Source organism: Taudactylus pleione, unplaced genomic scaffold (genome assembly GCF_031769625.1).
Source record: "Taudactylus pleione unplaced genomic scaffold, aTauple2 ptg000093l, whole genome shotgun sequence".
Lineage (NCBI taxonomy): Eukaryota > Metazoa > Chordata > Amphibia > Anura > Myobatrachidae > Taudactylus > Taudactylus pleione.
Window position 1 is genome coordinate 38325153 of NW_028284495.1, and position 19759 is coordinate 38344911.

General features: G+C 40.8%; 1 protein-coding gene across 1 annotated transcript in view; it reads right to left on the bottom strand.

Moving 5' to 3' along the window:
* APCDD1 (APC down-regulated 1) overlaps window positions 1-19759 on the bottom strand; it is a 69799-nt gene that overhangs the window by 26767 nt on the left and 23273 nt on the right.

Sequence of the window (19759 nt, forward strand, 5' to 3'; positions counted from 1 at the left end):
AAGAAAATGTATGAAAAACTGGTGCATATAAAAATGTAACCCATAGTAACCAATTAGATATTTGCTTTTGGTTTCCATCTGATTGGTTGCTATGGGTCACAGCACATATGTAAACATTGTGCCACATTAAATAAGACAATTCAAAACAAAGAGACTATTTTTAAATAACTGTCTAGTTGTACAGTCCTAGTTTACAGGGTTGAGTTAATTTATCTTGTAAAACATAGTAACTCAGCATGTCCAGCGCTTATAATAGGGGAAAGTGACAGCTATAAAACTTGAACGTGGCTAAAGTGTAGAAGTTTCATACATGTATTTATGAATGTCAGACATAAAATAATGTGAACATTACATTAAAAATAGAAATGTAAAATGTAAAATAAATTAATATTCCAAAAATATGCAATATATACATCTGACAAAATGTTAACAGCTATTATTAATATTAGTATTATTAATATTAATACTAATATTAGTATTGAGCCAAATCCTATGAGTTTTAAGCAACAGATATCCGTGTGATTTGTTTTGTTCTAATTTGACAGCACTCTCACTTCCAGAAGCTGGACTAACAAATATAAAAAATATTCAATCAGATAACTTGGCATATATATATATCAGTGATGTGCGGTGATGTGAGGCAGAGCCTTTCCTGTCAGGTATACTCCTGAGTTTTAACTATAAAAAGAAAAATGTAAAGAAAATATTATAAATATCTTCTTTGTATTATTCTAATCATTTTTATAGCCAAAATTCTGGAGTAAAAAGTTTGACAGGTGAGGCACTGCCTCCCTGTCTACATTTTCTGTACATCCCTGATCAAAACTCCAGCACTATATACAGCTGTACCTTTGTATAATGCCCACATGAACCCTCGGGTTATATATGTATCTGTAAATCTGGCTCTGATACTAGCCAGTGCCTCCCCAGCCATTTACCTCACGTCTCCGATTATATATGTATAAATACAAACACTGTTGCCCGCAGTTCCAAATTGCTTTTGCCAACATTATTTCTGAATATTAAATAGTGTTCTAGTTGTAGCGCTTTGAATAGGGGCCCTGTCACGGGAGTGGCCCACGTGACCAGCCATTTTGGCAGTTTAGGATTACATACAAATGTGGTCAAATTTTGGATAGTACGAACTAAAATAAAAACATAATTGCAAATACATGACAAATAGAGTGAGATCAGGAATAATGTATTTGAAAGAATGACAGCAGATCTGTATATTCTTCATTTACCTCTAATTTTAGCAATAATTAGCGAGCAATGCAAAGGTCACCATACTAGAACATAGAATTCTACTGTAGTAACTAAAGTTAGTGGGTATAACGTAATTACTTACTAAGAATAAAGTAGAGGAATACAAGAATGCCAAATGCTAAAATCATAGGACAAGATATTAATAAAACACAAGTCACTAATACCCCTTTTCCACCTAAATTCCGGGTCTGACCCGGAGTTGGAACAAAGTTCCTATCCGGATCAGACCCGGAATTTTGCCGGCGCTGACTCGGGATATTCCCGAGTCAGCGCTGCTCACACCGCAGTCAGGTCTGCATAGACCCGGCTTTTGCGGAGTGAAAGTGGTCGCTTGGAGATGACGTCATCTCGAGGCGCCACTGAGGCCGGACCAATCGGCCGGCTAGCAGCGCACTCCAGGTCATCGTGACCCGGAGTGCGCTGTTCTCACAGCAGGGTTTCACGGGCTGCGCCCGTGTTAAACCCTGCTAGTTACCTGGGTTGGATTGCCGGGTCACTCGACCCGGCGATCCAACTCTCTCCCCTTTTACACCAGGGAGCTGCCCGAGTTAACCCTTCAAAAACCCGGGTTTTAGCTTCGGTGTAAAAGGGGTATAATTCAGCAACTATAAACAAGCAGTCACCAATGTATTAATAAAACACAAGTCACTAATTCAGCAACTATAAACAAGCAGCCACCAATGTATTAATAAAACACAAGTCACTAATTCAGCAACTATAAACAAGCAGCCACCAATGTATTAATAAAACACAAGTCACTAATTCAGCAACTATAAACAAGCAGCCACCAATGTATTAATAAAACACAAGTCACTAATTCAGCAACTATAAACAAGCAGCCACCAATGTATTAATAAAACACAAGTCACTAATTCAGCAACTATAAACAAGCAGCCACCAATGTATTAATAAAACACAAGTCACTAATTCAGCAACTATAAACAAGCAGCCACCAATGTACTTTATGAGCCTAAACATAGAAGAATTGCGTATTATTTCCTGCTAACATTGACTAGATAAATATAATGTAATGCTGGCACCAACTTTAATAGCTGACTAAACTAAGACATTCCAGTTTAGGAGATGTACTAGTAAATAGAATTTGTGCCTAAAATCTGTGTCAATCTGTATTCATGCAGATAAGTAATCTTGTAACTATGGAACATGAAAAGGTTCATTGTTAGAGGGTAAATCATCACAAACACAACAAACATGAAAGTGACAGCAAGGAAATTAGTATCATGTGGTTCAAAGCTTGAGCATATAATATTAGAAAAGAATTTACCCCAATTATCAAACAGCAAATTTCTGCATATTGTCACATGTCCCAAAGAATTAGAAGCCAGCACTGTAATCAGTCTGGATACAAAGGTAAAAGGACCACCAGTTACATTCTGCCATAGTATCCACAGATTAGCTACCTAGATATAACGCACCTTATAACTGAATCTGTCGTCCTGTCAGGATTAGTGTAAAAGGTGCCCATCTACTAGAAGACAGGCAAAAGACTGCACAATTCTGACATTGTAATTGTGCAGTCATATGTCAGTCTGTGATGAGCCTGCACTGAACGATCAGTCGTTCAGTGCAGGTACAATCAATCATCTGTAAACATGCTGAACCTGACGTTATCCTCAGGATGACCAGCATGTTTGCACGATAATAGATGTTTAAAAGACCAATTTTTTTAAACAATCTGTAAACGATTATCGAATAATATCGATATCGTTATCGGTCAATCACTCATTTTAATAGTCTAGTAGATCGGCACCTTAACTACAAATCCCAGCATGTCATCTTGTTGGGACTTGTAGTTCACAATTACTGGAGGGCCATAAGCTACCATAGCCTGCTTTACATGAAAAAGATAGTGTTAACCATTGTAAAAATATTTATATTCAAGTTATAACATAACTTGCTACAATTGGAGAAATGTTACTTCAATAATGGCTTGTTTACACAGGCTCATTTGTATAGAGCAGTGGTTCCCTAACAGGGTGCAGTGTGGCACTTGCAGGGGTGCCACGGGCTGATGATCCAGGGCCAAATAAAATTATTCATGGTCAATCTGATAGGCAAAACCAGTACTGGTGGCTGCCAATCATATATTATGTGGACAAAAATAAGCACAGTCCTGTCCATCACCACATAACTGAACCTAAGGATGTCAGGGAAGAAGAATTTACTTAATTATATATTTTTTGTGACTTTCTCAATAAGAAACTTTTTACCTATGGGTATTGTAGAAAAAATGCTGATACTCTAGGGTGCCGTGATTCAAGGAAATGTGTGAAAAGCTGGTATAGAGGCTGAATTCCAGCCTGGGTCTCCATGAACATACAGCAGCAGGTAATACAGAGATTTAGGATTTCTGTGAGGAGCTCTAGTGATCAGGCCAAACAGTCAGATCTTACATACACATACACACATACACATATATTATACAATATTTTATACACAAATGTTCTCACCTAGAACTTGGATCATATATTCTTACTGCAATTATAATAATTGCTGTTGTCAACTACTGGAATATATAATACAATATATCCCTAAAGGTTTGTTTCTTACTTTTTGGCAGCTATAATACATTACAAAGTAGATTAAAAGAACTGCTAAGCCCTACGGCCATAATGATAATTATCCTTACTATAAATATGGTATATCCATTTAATACAAATAGTAATAGGGAATAGAAACGCAAACCTTGTGGATGGCTATAGCTACATTACACCATTACTGGGATTATTCATGTTCCAGTCCATAATCATGAAATGATTTGTGCATAATTACACATTTTTATTGTATGCATCTAATGCTAGACTCAGCGATAACCTTAGAATCATGGTGCAACCCCCTTTATTTCCCCTGCCTTCCTTTCCCTATTTCAGTTGTATATCCTGTGATATCTCCGATGTTGGATTTAGTACACATATGCTATTTTATATTTTTTCTTCTATTTCCATAGTGTTGTATGTATCCATGTGATTCGGGGTTCCATGTCTGGTCCCTCTTATTTCATCTTCTGTATATGTCTCCAATGATGTATTACTCCTTCATTCAATAAAAACGGTTTGGCAAAAAAAAAAAAAAAGAATCATGGTGTCAACCATCTTCCCAAACCTGCAGGTATTGTAAAATGATGTATTTGCCAGTCTTCCACATATCTATGCCAAACAAAACAGAAGAACTAATGCTGTCAACACAGCATGACTAAAGATATGTTAAAATGAAGAACACCATTGTTTTTGTTGATAGGTCACATGACTACCTACCCAATTAAAAAACTAGGAGTTGAATCCAAGATGGACAACTTTAAGATGGCTGCCATACTGGTGATAGCCCCTAAAAAGTTTCCCCCCACTCCCATATCATATGTGTAGACATTGGATTAATATTTACTTACTCATTTCCTTGTTATAAGGGTGTTTCCACACTTACGGACCACCCTGTATATATCATATACTGTAGATTCTTCTGATGCTGTAAAACTGTTTATTTCATCATACAGAGGTCACTGGTGACTTCTAGATAAAGCAGTACAGGATTCATGATACCTAGTAATTCGAAACTCGTTTTGTACTTTTAAAATTACTTGAACTAAAACTGTAAGTGAAGGAAATATTTTAGTCAGGGTGGGAATAACACAGCAACTGCTTCTTTGCACAGATCAGCCTCTCTGCATACACAACCCCACTGCCTAGACGTCATTGCCAGGGCCTCATTAACAGTATACTGTACCATCATCTGCCACTTTGTCCCAGGATCCCATCCTTGTGCAGACACCGCATTTTGCTAATTATTATGCAGATCCTCAACCACAGGCATCTACTTTGCAGACTCCCCATTATAGACCTCCCATTGTCACTTATTACACACAAGCACCTTCTTGCACATACTTCTCCTACATGGAGTCACTTACCTCCTGAGGAACGCTAACAGTGTACTGACCTACTTTTCCTTTTACAGTCTTTACATGATATATGTGCTGCCTGAAGGTTCTGGGACAGATGTGTAGAGCTACAGATGTGTCCACATACATCTAGCCTACTTGCACATTAAACATCCCTTATAGTCGTGCCATGCCATGGCGTGACTCTGTAGCGCAAAGCATCTTTTCACCTTCTAATGCATATTATTAGCACAGCAATGTGAATGGGACGCACAAGCAGATTCTGCTGAATAAAAAGACATGCAGTGTGCCTATATTCTGTGTGTAACTGTATGCACAATACTATGTTACAGTGTCACAGCCCCACATCAATCAGCAGAAGCTGTTTGTGCATCTTATAGGCATCGCTGTGCAAATAAGACGCATTGGAAGGTAAAAAGTTGCACGAAAAGACGTGCGGCGCTACAGAGTCACAGCGCACTCACACGTTGTGTCCACATACATCTATCCTCTGTGTGCAACAAGTCGCGTTACACATCAGTATGAACCTCTCTCTGTATACTGAATATAGAGGAAGTCTAAGAAGTCCCTGACATTGCACATATCAAATTAAGTGCAACCAACACTTCTGCTGATCTGCCACTAGAACTGTATTAGTTATACTGCTACATTTATTGAAACAACATTGAGTGAAAAGTAATGGAGCATACACACGGTCAGATTTGTCAGATGAACAATTTGAACGATTTTTACCAAAGATTTGAACGATTTTTGACTGCATTAAAATGAATGGAAATCGTCCAAGTCTGACTGCAAACACATCAGATGTCAGATATCGTTATCTGACCATCGGGAATGCGCATCGTTCAAATCGTTCATCTGACAGATCTGTCAGATTTTCCTCCAGATATGAACTATTTTTAAATAGTTTTCGTTCAGATCTGAAGGAAAAATCTGACCGTGTGTATGCACCATAACAGAAAGTATGTTTGTGATGGGAGGGGAGAAAGATGTGTGACGGAGTTTGAGGTTTATCCACCAAGTGTTGGTAAGCAGTACTGTATGGTGCTTACCTGGTATTCTGCATTTGTAGCTGAAAACTGGTTATATGATAATTATTAAGATATCATATAAAATTCACCACTTGGTTGCATCATGATGCAGTTTAGAAGGATTCTACCCATCCTTAATGTTTCTGCATACAGTATATATTCCTCCTGTTACCTGAAGCCAAAAGAAGAGTTATTGGAAAGCTATGGATGGCTCGTACTACACCCATCTGCCAAATGAGCATGATTCAAGAAGAGTTTCAGATTCACGTAAAGGGGACCCTCATATTTGCTACACATGTGGAGTATATTTGCTTATGCAGTGGTTGTTAAAAATGGACAACTCTTTACGTGTCCCATGATTAAGTAAAATGTGTGCTTTGTAAAAAAATATATTAATGCCCTAAAATGTATAATTATTAATGTAAACACATAAATGCCAAATATATCCCAATGGTGCAATAATCTCTAGAATGTTTATTATTTTGCAAACTGCACAAAAGCTTGATGACATTTACTGGATATCATGCAAATCACAAAGTTATTTATTTGAATGTTTTTGTGCTTTGTTTCTGGGATGAAGCTGCTTACTTGTTTATTGTAAGAACCGGCTCTTCTTGGAGATGACAAGAAGAGAAAGATAAAAGGCACATTGCTGTCTCAAGTTCTGTCTAAAGTAGATCTCTACTGATACAAAGAACAAAGGCATGTTTTGTCTGGGAAAAAAAACCCACATGTAGCTCAACACTTCTGATAGAGGACGCATCTTAAGAGAAGCTTTTAAGAAGTAACTGCCATTTTTTTTCTAGTCTGTAAGTGAGGATACAGTAATACTTAAAGCAATGTTCTATAACCCCTGGGTATGTCAGTCTAATGACTTGAGGCAAAACGTACTAATGTTATCAATGGGAGTATTTCAGTTGAGAGTGTGAATTAGCAGCATCAAAGCACATAGCAGGTCTTCATTTTTCCAAGGATCACATGTTTTTTCTCTCTCTAAATTTGCTGGTTAAGACATTTGATTTTACACTCATTTATAATTACAAGTGAACGATGTTTCTTTCACATTGAGATAAGTTTTACTTGATTCATGTTTCCATCTTTTGTCTATAGTGGACATTTATTCAACGTGTCTATTTTTGAAGGACAATTTTATTATAGTATAAAAAGTTTATAAAATAATGTATTATAATTATTTTTAATAAGGCTGGTAGTCTATTTTCCACTATTATTTGTACCATATAGGTTTACATACAGTAACTGGACATATTTAGTAACTGATATGTACACAATAGATATTCGTCTGGGAGTAAGTGAAAATGAACATGCCATGCAAATATAAACCACCCATGCCGCTTTAAAATATCAAATTGGGCTTTTTATGGTTGGCTGCGGAAAGCCCTTGAGATGAGATACTGGTATTTTGAACACCCCCCTGCTATGTTATGATGCTGGCACTTACCTCTACTATTTCAATAAGAACCTCGTCTCTTCCCCAGAATAAACAGTGTGTTGCCTGCAGGTAACTACACAGATGTATACAGACACATTCAATAGCTATTTAATTGTTTTGTCTTGCAATGACCGACATGTATTGTAGCAGAGAACTTCAAGGACAAGTACCATGCAAAAATGCTTTCAAGCGGAAACCACTTATTTAGCAATACAGGGTATGAGACCTGTGCACAGAAACCTGCAATTTCTTCTACTTCATGGTCAGCTGATATGCGGTTTACAGAGAGAAGTAACTTGGGCCACAGGATACCTTTGCAGGAAGGTTACTTACAAGGCTGCATGAATAGGTTTCTGCAGCTATAAAGAACTGATGATTTGCTACAAAGTAGCATAACTAAAAGAATTTAGGGCCTGATTCAGAGATTTATGTTATACTCACGGATCGCAGTTGCTAAAATATGCAAATGCCTTCCAAAGCACAGCCAAGCATAAGGACGCCGCCCCGCTGCCTTCTCATATGCGTTCGATGATGTGCAACAGTGTGAACATCAGTAACATCAACGCACATCAGGCAGTCACGCAGCATGTAAGGCAAGTCTGACCAGCCGTAATCACTGCAGCTCTCCTGACACGCAGGGAGCTCTCATGCTGCACAGGAGATCACAATGATTAATTTTTGCACGCCCATGAAGCGGTGTTTAAACTGTCAGACACACCTGTGTTAATCTAAACACCTCCCCGTTACCACCCCCAAACGCTGACTACCGATCGCTCACTTTGCGAGTGATTCCTATGTACAAGAGTAATCGCAATGCAAAAACTGCGCAGTGCGGCGTTAGTACATGACCAATAGCAAACAATAACTTACTGCGAAAATATCAGCGTTGCGTCTTTCTCTGAATCAGGCCCTTAGTCACTTGCCCCGACTACTGAATGGGTTCGTCTGCAAGTGGATTCTACGTGACTGCCCACTAAGATCAACTGTACAGGCACCGTCCTGACTGTGTATGACTATTTAGAGCCCCGCCCCTTCACTTCTGCAGGTAACGGCTGTATTTACAGTTGGTGCCACCTTATGCTGAGTACACACTTAGAGAAGGATCTCTCTGCAGACTGATCCACTGTCAGAGCAGCCGATTTGAAAGGTATACACACTTACCAATCGGCCTCTCGATGTGTCTAGGCTGGTATTACAACTAGCCGCCATTTATAATTTGCCCACTCAGTTGAGAGGTCAGTGTCAGCGGTCCCCTGGAGCAAGTGTCGTTCACAGACATATCAGGTGTACAAACCCGCCGATGCCCTCGCAATATATTGCTCATCGGCAAAAGGATGTATCACTAAGGGGAATATTCATGATGTTAATTATCGGGGTCCGGACCCAGATAATTAACATTCTAACTCGCTGCGGAATCTGGAGCAATTCATCACTGCTTGGGCGCGGTGACAGCTGATGCAAAATTCAGCTGTCCCCGTGAGCGGCTTCACGGGAGTGTGCATGCGTGACCAACAGGTCACACATGCGCACAAGAGCCCCGGCAGAAGGAGCCGGACAGGGGCGGAGGGACCCGAAAGGATCCCTCTTCGCAACCCGGACCTCCTTCCCATAAGAAAGGAGTGGGTTGCAATCCATAAGCGGGAGCATTCGCCATCTGAAGATGGTCGAATGCTACCGCACTCAAAATCTGAATATATTGTATTTTTGGAGCTTGATGAATTCTGTCCCCATACTAGTGTATGAGACAGCGGGCCATTCCACTAAAGGAAGGTAAGCAGGGACTATCTGTGATATCTCCCGCTTTACCTTGATGAATGGCCCGAAAACTAAATTTTTACAATTGCAGGTGAAAATGTTAATTTTCACCTGCTTTTGTAAAAATGAAGTGATGATGGATAGGCCCCTAAGTGTGTACCCATCATTAGGCATTGTGAGGGAAAACACCATAATTTAACAATTCCAAACCCAGTCTCACATGCCTTTTGCGAGCGGCCAGGTGATGGTCGCGACCATCGGGCTTGCGACAAGACCCTTGTGGTAGGGACTCAACCATCGCAAGCCCCAGTGAGCTTCCGGCTCTAATAGAGCCAGAAGCGCACTATTGACGCCACCCCCAAACAGCAGGCGTTCCTTCGGGAACGCCTCCGTTTGGCCATTCTACCCCCCTGCCCGCCTCCAAAACGGGGCGAGCTGTCAATCACAATCGACAGCCGCCCCATTTTGGTGCAAGACCAGTAGTTACAGAGCAACCGTCGCTGGCCGGGTCTCGCGCATGCGCAGTGGGGGACCATCGACCCGCTTGCGAGCGGGTCTGAATCAGGCCCAGTGCTCATAAATCGCAGGCTATTTAATTCTGGTATAAGATGCAAAAAAATTGTGGCACAGTGGTTAGCATTTACAAGTCATAGTGCTGGGGTCATGGGTTCAATTCTGAGCAGTGCTCTATCTGTGAGGAGTTTGTATTGTCTCCTTGTGTTTGAGTGATTTCTTCTTGCTCCAGATAGCTCCCACAATCTGAAAGCATACTAGTAGGTTAATTGTCATACTCTACATTACTTCCAATTTACAGAACTCTAGATCACCTGTATACAAAGCTATAGACGTGCATATTGTAATCCCATCATTCAGCTTTAGATACAGTGTTCCTTCATACCTGTAGGTGCAGCCCTCCTTAATTGCCCTTCCTCAAGGGAAGAGTCTGTCTGACATGTAAAAGCAGAAACAAGGGGATACAATAGTGAAGAATGCTTTAAATACTTTGCTTCAAGATTAAAACATGTACATTAGATAAAAATAAGAGCACATATCACAATTATATTATATGCAAATATCTGACTTATGATTATTTTTATATAGAATTAACAATTAAAGAATTGTATTGTCAATTAAGACAAACTCTTATAAAATGGAACCTGATTAATCATAGTACCACTCCCTGATGCAGTAATTCCCATGATGAAACACAATATAATCAGCGCAGATACTTTAGCGATACAGAGGCTCAGAGTGGGCTGTCCTAACAAAACACCATGGGGAATTAGAATTGGAGGTTCCACAGACCACTCATAAAAAGGCGGATTTGTTATATGCGATAACGGTTTTATTTGATGTTCATGTTTTTATTGTTGAAGCAGAAAAAAAAAAAAAAAATGTACAAAACTATTGTGCCCTTTGAGCATACATGCATATATACTGAGAATATAATATATATATATATATATATATATATATACACATATACATATACACACACACACCTCTTTCAGCATAATAGAATAATATTCTGCGAATTACATCAAGCATACATAACAGTAGTGTTTCTGTTACTGATAATTACACATGTGCACTAGTTTCATAAACTTGATGCCTTCATACTTACACCAATCAGCCATAACATTAAAACCACCTGCCTAATATTGTGTAGGTCCTCCTCATGCAGCCAAAACATCTGACACGGTAAGGATTCCAAAACAAGACCTCTGAAGATGTCCTGTGGTATCTGCCACCAAGACATTAGCAGCAGATCCTTTAAGTACTGTAGGTTGCGAGGTTGGGCATCAATGGTTTGGACTTGGTATTGCAGCACTTCAAGCCATTCCTGAACAATTTTGCAGTGTGGCAGGGCGTATTATCCTGCTGAAAGAGACCACCGCCATTAGAAATTACCATTGCCATGAATGGGTGTACTTGGTCTGCAACAATGTTTAGGAAGATGGTACATCCACATGAATACCAGGACCCAAGGTTTCCTAGCAGAACATTGCCCAGAGCATCACTCTGCCTTCGCCAGCTTGCCTTCTTCCCATAGTGCATCCTGGTGCCATCTCTTTACCAGGTAAACAACGCACACGCACCCGAAACGTCCACATCATGTAAAAGAAATGCCATTCATCAGACTAGGTCACCTATTCCATTGCTCAATGATCCAGTTCTGAAGCTCATATACTCATTTGTAGGAGCTTTCGGCATTGGACAGGGGTCATCAGGACCACCCTGACTGGTCTGCAGCTACGAAGCCCAATACGTACAAAGCCTGTGATGCTCTGTGTTCTGACACCTTTCTGTCATAGCCAGCGTTAACCTTCTCTGCTATTTGTGCTACAGTAGCTCTTCTGTGGGACAGGACCAGACGGGCTGGCTTTCACTTTTCATGTGCATCAATGATCCTTGGTTGTCCATGACCCTGTTGCTGGTTTACCAGTTGTCCTACCTTGGACCACGTAATCTCTGCATAGCAGGAACACCCCACAAGACCTACTGTTTTGGAGATTGTCTGAACCAGTCGTCTAGCCATCACAGTTTGTCCCTTGTCAAAGTCACTCAGATCATTCCACGTGCCAATTTTCGTGCTTACATCACATCACTGAGTGTTCACTTGCTACCTATTATATCCAAACCCTTGACACCTGTCATTGTAACAATATAATCAATGTTATTCACTTCACCAGTCAGTAGTTATAAAGTTATGGCTGATTGGTGTATGTCCTTTTTTCTATTGTAAATCACTATTTGTAAGTGGTAGTCTACTGTCTTTTAGCAAGAAGTAGGATATAAACGTTGCTGCTAAGGAAAAAGGAATTGAAAATGAGGAACTTCTGTATTGGAAAGCCACTAAATGACATATAGTAAGAGCATACAGTTCCTCAAAAAAAACCAATGAACACGCATGTTGGCAAGGCTGTGTGGAAGTTAAGTTGAGCTTCCCAACTGTCCACAAAAGTGGTTTTAATAAAGTAAAGAACCGACTTGTTTCCTCGTGCCTTGGATTGGAGACGGATGGTTAGAGATTTGTGACCTTCAAATCACAGTTACACAGTGCTAAACTAAATATCTCAAAATGTATAGTAATGGAGATGTGTTGCAAAATAGGAAGCAAAGTGGTTTTCTATGGAACATGTGTTTGGATTGCTACATTCACTACCCATATGGAAGAATATACAACTATCACCACAGATAGGACAGAAGTGGAACATGTTACACACTGCACTGTACAGAAAATGTACAAGCCACTATCTACTAGAACAGAATCGTTGGCATAAATTATTTTTACAGCTGACCTTTGAGACGGTATGGAAATGGGTGATAATGGACATGTTCCAGCTGGAATTTTCTGACATGATGCAGGTTCTACTATGAATAGTGTAATATTTTTACTTGAATAATTTCCCAATGGAGATATTGTTCAGCAGTGAGGGATTGTCTGAGCGACTGCACGGAGGTTGGATTTTTACAAAAGGCAGGTTCATAAATTTGTAATAGCTGCTTCCAATCAACTGTTCTCTTTCTATATTTGATAATATGAATATACAAGTTCAGTAAAACAAGTTAGAAAAAGTTTTTTAAGAAGTCTGTAGATAGTTGCATTGAATGAATATAACCAAAAGAATAAAAAAATGATCATTATCATGTTTTATGCTCCTAATTTCTTATTGCAATCTTTAACCCAGGTTGCTGCCACTGACATCTGCCTTGCCTTTATAACACTGCTTAGGTAGCTGGTGCTGCTCCTGCTAAATGGAAATTATAGCTATCCACTTTAACTCTCCACAGTCTGCCAGGATCCCTTTACACTTTAAACTGCCTTATTACTCCTGATATACCCCACTAGAGAAAACAATGTACGATGCAGGATTAATACAGCTATTACCTTGTTCTGGAAGGAGCTTCTGCTTGCTGGCATCAATGATGGGTTGGAAACAAAATTACAGCAACAATACTTCTTTAGCTTTTTTGGGTCAATACATACAATTGAGTATTTCTTTATTTCTTCAGAACTATTTATTTAATATTGATGGAGAGTATTTGGGAGATTAAGGGTCTATTTATGAAGCCTCGAAAAGCCCTGTCCTCATTTTTTACAGGAATAGGACTGGTTTCTACTTTTCAAAGGCTACTAAACCTTTGCTTGACGAATATGCTGTGCATGGGGAAACTATTACAAGGTCAGTCGCGGTACAAGTGTTATCACTGTCCACCAATCACTATTGCCATCTCGGGATGGTCATCATAGCAGGGGGGCGGTAAAGGGAAAAAAAAATATTTATTATTAAAATAAAGCATTTCTTTCCTTCTTTAAAGAAATGTATTTATTCATTTTAACTAATTTCTCTAGAATCTGCACCTAGAAGCCAAAGTCCAAACCTTTCAGTGCAGTGAGCATGTGTGACCCAGCAAATGGTCTTCTTACTGCTACCAGCCAGCATCAATTGGGAGGAAAGCATTGCTCAACTGCCCAAGAGAAGTTCTTATTTTAAATGGACACAAAAGAGATTTCTATCACTGTGATAAATAGGCCCCTTAACTGGAAATGTATCTCCAAAATACATTTTGTTTAGATCACAATTACACACACCTGCATTAGCTCCAAAATGGTCATCCTGGATTACCACTTTCTGATTTACAGTACACGTAGATCACTCTAGATTTGGAAAGTTCTATAAACCACAACAAACCGTGGAAACATGCTGCTAAAGGCGACCATGTCATACACACAGCCCCGGTTACCCAATGCCCTCTCCTACAAGCACTGGACCTGAAGCATGGAAAAAAAATTGTGCATTTATGCCCATACGCTGAGATGTACGCATTGTAAGAAGCAGGTTATGTCAGGCATAGATCTCATACATCTATATCCATGTTTTTAACCATTTGCTTTGTTAGTTTTCAATAAAACTTAAAGCTTCTTTATTACAGCAGGTTCAGCTCATGTGCAAAATAAACATTGATATAACACATTACACAAAAACATCATACATGCATGAGCAATGAAGAATGCACCTATCCGCTACAGAGATGAATTTGCCGTCAGCCAGTCAGAAGCGGCTGGCTACTGCCATCATCAGTGTGTCAGGCACCCAGACAAATATGGCCTTTACAGACCTATATGTACAGTATCTCTATGCCAGTTTGCCTCTGTTCCTACTGACACAAACATGCCCATACTGTTCTGTAGCCTACATTAGAAAGATAATCATATGTGTGCTGTGACTTTAGTGCAAACTCCAGCAGGAGAGTCCCAGACCAAGCTGAACAGCTGCGTTATTACTTTACAGCGCCCCAAATCCCAAAGGTGGAACGAATAAGTGTTTTGCTGAGCTTTGATGGGAAACAAAAACATGGCACAATTCTCTAAGCCAGTGGTGTCAAACTCAGGCCCCCCAGCTGCATTGGAACTACACATCCCAGCATACAGTGCCAGTTTTGCTATTAGGGCATGCTAAAACTGTGGCAGGGCATGCTGGGATAGGTAGTCCCACAAAAACTGAAGGGCCAGAGTTTGACACCACTGCTCTAAGCAAATATACTTCTGAGTTAAGACCATATTGGCTAAAACAATGGTTAGCTGGATGTGAACTGGCTGCAGATGTGACTGGGGGTAGCACATTCACATGTGACTGATAACGTGATGATATTTCATGCCTAGCCCCACTGACAATTCTTGTTTACATCATGCTATACTCTGCTGTGTTGGAGCTTGATTTGATGCTAAGCATGGGGTGCAGCCAAAATACATTTTTACAGCATGGCGTGTACCGTATACATATAGGTATTTATGGAGCCAATGCTTTTGTTGTACCATTCCTAATGTATTCCTAACTTCAGATAGTATCATGGAGAGAGTGGAGTTTAACACATAAATGATTCCGGGGAAAAGAACTGTGCCTTTGATAAGTTTATGCCTTTAGAACACAACTTTAAGCTGAATGCAGAATTGTTTTCCCATTTCATCTATTTGGCAGCTGTTGTTTTGATCTGTCTGTGGGCTCCGAATTGTCTCAAGGTTATGATGAGGATTAAAACTTCTCTGTAATTCTAAGCAGATGGGTCTGGGAGAGCAGGCCTATAATTACTCTCTATACCCTCTAACCACAGACTCTTCACTTTGAAAGACACTAGTGGATCACAGGAGCTTACAGGCACCTAGACCTTTTTGGCAGATTTAGCAAAATGATTGGATATGTCATGCCAATCATAGCTAAATGATCTATAGTGATTATACTGCTTTAACACATTGTGGTAATAACAGTAAATATGATTCCTGTTACACAACATAGACATATGTAACTTTGCTATTTAATACATGGGTGCATGAAAGGGTTAAGGCGGGGTTTTTGCCAGTGATGGGGCTTGTTGTCTCTTCTCCTAATACAAGACAGCAGTAAGCTTTGAAAACCTTGCATGTATCTTATGATGCTTATAAACACAACAAAAGTTGAAAAGTGCTTTATGTTTAGAATAAACCATTTTTAACCAATTAATGTTTTTATTTTAAAAATACATTTTCGTTAAACTGTATATTTTTTCCACTGTACATGCATGCGTCAGCAAGCTGGGTCCCTCATGCGCTCCTCTGCAAAGACTGGCCTGACAGTGGTAGGTTAGCACTTACTGCTCTGCCCAAGTGTTGAAGTAGAAGTTCCATAACACTCAGCGCACTGATCTTTATAATCACAATGGGGTGTTCAATGAATGATATGCCCTATGAGGTTGTACACACGAGGGAAGGAGAGAAAAAGACAAAACCTTTGTCGGGATGCCGACGGTCTAAATGCCGACTGTCTAAACCCGGCAAGTGTCTAATGACCGGCGTTGAAATCCTGACGCCTGTCATTAGACCTACGCTGGGAGCCCGACACCCGGCTTACCGGTCGAAGGTAAGCCGGGTGCGGACAGCCGTGGGGGGTTAGGTTAGGGGCTCCCGGGGGGAACTTAGGGTTAGGCACCCCCCCTGGGAGGTTAGGGTTAGGCACCCCCAGGGGGGAGACTTAGGGTTAGGCACTTGGGAGGAGGTTAGGGTTAAGGGGGGGGAAGGTTAGTAAATAGAATACTTACCTGTCGGGATCTTCACTGCCGGGCTTCCGCTGTTGGGATTTGCGGCCGGCGGTACATCATACTGATTCCCCTTTGTCTTTGCTTTGTTTTAATAGAGCGTTTTCTCACATCTCTGCTACATAATGTCCTTGCTGAGAACTACCAAAAGAAAGAACTCCTGTATACTGTACTGAGCATTATCATGTAATGAATGCCTGTGTGTGTGCTGGTCCAACCGCTTATGTTATTTATTGGACATCAGCGATAAAGTGTGTAGGACAGGTGGATAATTAATTGATGGGCATGTGGAACAAAAGTCTAATCTTTTGTATTCAATATTCGCTCATTCACTGCTATGGACAGTTACATTTTGGCATTTGTGTGCTCAGACAGCCACCAATTTCTTGCACCCCAAGCCTCTGCAGCTGCCCGGTCTACTTGTATAATTCTTATTATATCCCAACTCCTGAATATCTTATTTTATAACATTTTCTCCCTATTTTGGACAATTTATTCTTACTGCGTCTCCTGTCTGCAGCAAAGAATCCCAGCCAACCCCTTCGACATACACAGCCATCACACAAAAACACCTGGTTCCAGCAAAGAAACACAGAAAGAGATATAATATATATATATATATTATATTTATATTTATTATACATATATATTTATTATACACACACATACACACGGCTGCCACCAGTAATTGTGGGGCCCGGTACTGACAAAATAGGCACCTCCCAGAGGTATGGGGCAGAGATGTGGTTAATGTAAAAATTCTCAAAGTATGGGCTGTAGGGGCGGTTGTTATTAGAACATGTCAATTTATAATATTAGATCTGAAACTATACAAATACAGAAATATAGAAAGAGAGAAAACTGATGTAAATTCACACACACAGAACACCAGAATCTATATTAGATATATAGGGAGGGAATCTCTCTCTCATTATTTTGATGTGCACATGAAACCATAAGATCAAAACTTTTATAACATCAGAAATTTTATGGAATAATAAAAAAAAAAAAATCCAAATAATATGAAGCAGCATTTTGTGTGCACATTTTTTTGGTTTCACTTACACAGGTATATTACTATACATATATGCTTTCTAGCTGCACAATTTGAAGTACATACAGTTGCTGCCTCACTGCACTGTTGCCCTCGGTTCTGTCCTGACCAGGGCATTAGGTGTCTGGAATATTTATGTCCTCCATGTGGTTGTCGGAGAGAGAAGGGACCCAGAAAGAGGCGGCCCGCTGCTGGGTAGCAGCAATGCAATGATTCAGGCGGCAGCCAAAAGAGCACTGGCGGCATTGGAAGTATGGAGCCGGCCGCGACCCAATCATAACTCGCAGAACAGCAGCCAATCAGGATTGATTGGTTGTCGTTCCATGAGCTGCTCGCTCTGTTTCTTTGCCACCTGATGCATTCTCCTCAGCTGCTACCCGGTCCCCCTCTCTCTCCGGGCCCAGGCCTGTAGTCCCGACAGTCCTCCCCCTCCCCCTGAAGACTGCCCTGCACATGTATACATACAGTGCATACCACACACGGGTTGGGTATGCAATCCCAGCAGTCAGAATCCTGGCAGCATAATCCCAATAATGAAAATCCTGATGCATACAAGTACTCTAACCCTTCCCCTAACCCACCTTGCTCGCAGCCTACCCCTAACACCTCATCTCCCGTAGCCTAACTCTCTCCCTAGTGTCTAACCCTAACACTCACCTTCAGGATCGCAGTCATCAGGATTCCAGAGCCGGGATTTTGACTGCGGTCGGGATTCTAGGGCCGGGACTCTGTCCACCGGCACTGTCTGGGCTGGGGTGGTGACTACATCCCACGCACACATACAAACACACAAACATACAGTATGCACATACCCTGGCCTGAGAGGAGACTGGCGGCCTCTGTGTGCGAGGATGGAAGGAGCTGCTGCAGCTGGGCATGTGCAGCAGCTCCCCCCAAACATTCTGTATGCAGAGAGCTCTGTTGATCAAAGCTCTCTGTGGCGGCAGCTCTGAAATTTATGCTGAGACCGAGAAACAGCGGACTCCATCTCTGGAAAAAAATAAATAAACATTAGCCCAATCGGGGGGGTTCTAGGTACTCACTGGTTTTGGCCAGATACAGTAAGGGCATGTACGGTAATTGCCAAGATACACAGATGGGGGAAAAGATGCCTGTATGTCTGAAAATACACCTGTGCATATGGTGGATGAGGAGGAGGATGATATCACCAGACTTAGCAAACCACCTGTGATTGGTTGTTTGTGAATGTGCTGCTGCACTAATGGTGATTTCTTCCTTGCTCATGCATAGGTTTAGGATTTTGAGGGCAAGTTTAAGCAATTTTTTTCTTGTGCACATGAGAAGGGAAATAGTTTCTGCTGTATTTTTGGATTGTCCCTGGCTGATGGCGTTTGCTCCAAGAATGAATGAAAATCCTATGTCCTTCTTTCCCTGTCACAGTTATATACTATCATTTAACCAAAATTCATAAGATACTCACTGTCATGGACATCCAATTTATTTGGGATTTCAGTACTTGGCTATCAGGGCCGGCGCTAGGCTTTGCTGCGCTCAGCGCCGTCCTGTGTTGCCGCCCCTTCCCTCCTCCGCTCCCTCCCCCTGAAGTTACATAGTCACTATAGCGCCGGGAGGGAGGGTGGGCGTTTCTAGCGCCCGTCGGATACAATGGCGTTGCGAGCGATGGCCCGGCTTGGCCCATGCCTAGAGTCGCTACTGTTGGTTATGTATCTGTCTTGAACACAAATGTCTTCATCTTTTATTTACAGTTTTTAGAAGGGTTCCATGGATTTCTTGCTGGTTTCCGGGCTCCTCTATATCATAAGTTTATCTGAATGATCAGCTTCACTACAAAAGTGCAAATTATAATATGTAGAACAATGTCCCAAAATGGCAACATATGCACATTAAAACTAACTTGTACCTCTACATGAATGTTTGAAGTATATCTATACAATAACGCACTATGGGCGGGATGCATGACGCATCACATTTTTAATTTGATGCATCCCACCACCCATCGCAAGCATAACGGCGTACGCTTGAAAGAAAAAAAAAAATCAAAGGACATCTCTCCCGGTAAGAGCCGTCCTTTGTAATATATAAGGACATCCAGATTTAGGACCAAGGAGTCCTTCTGCGCATGCTTCGAGTGATGCTCGCACCACGGTGGGTGCTGGGAGGGATCCAAAACCAAGTGACAATTTTGATAAGAGTTAAAGATAGTGCATGGATTGTGTACTGCATTGTGAAAACTA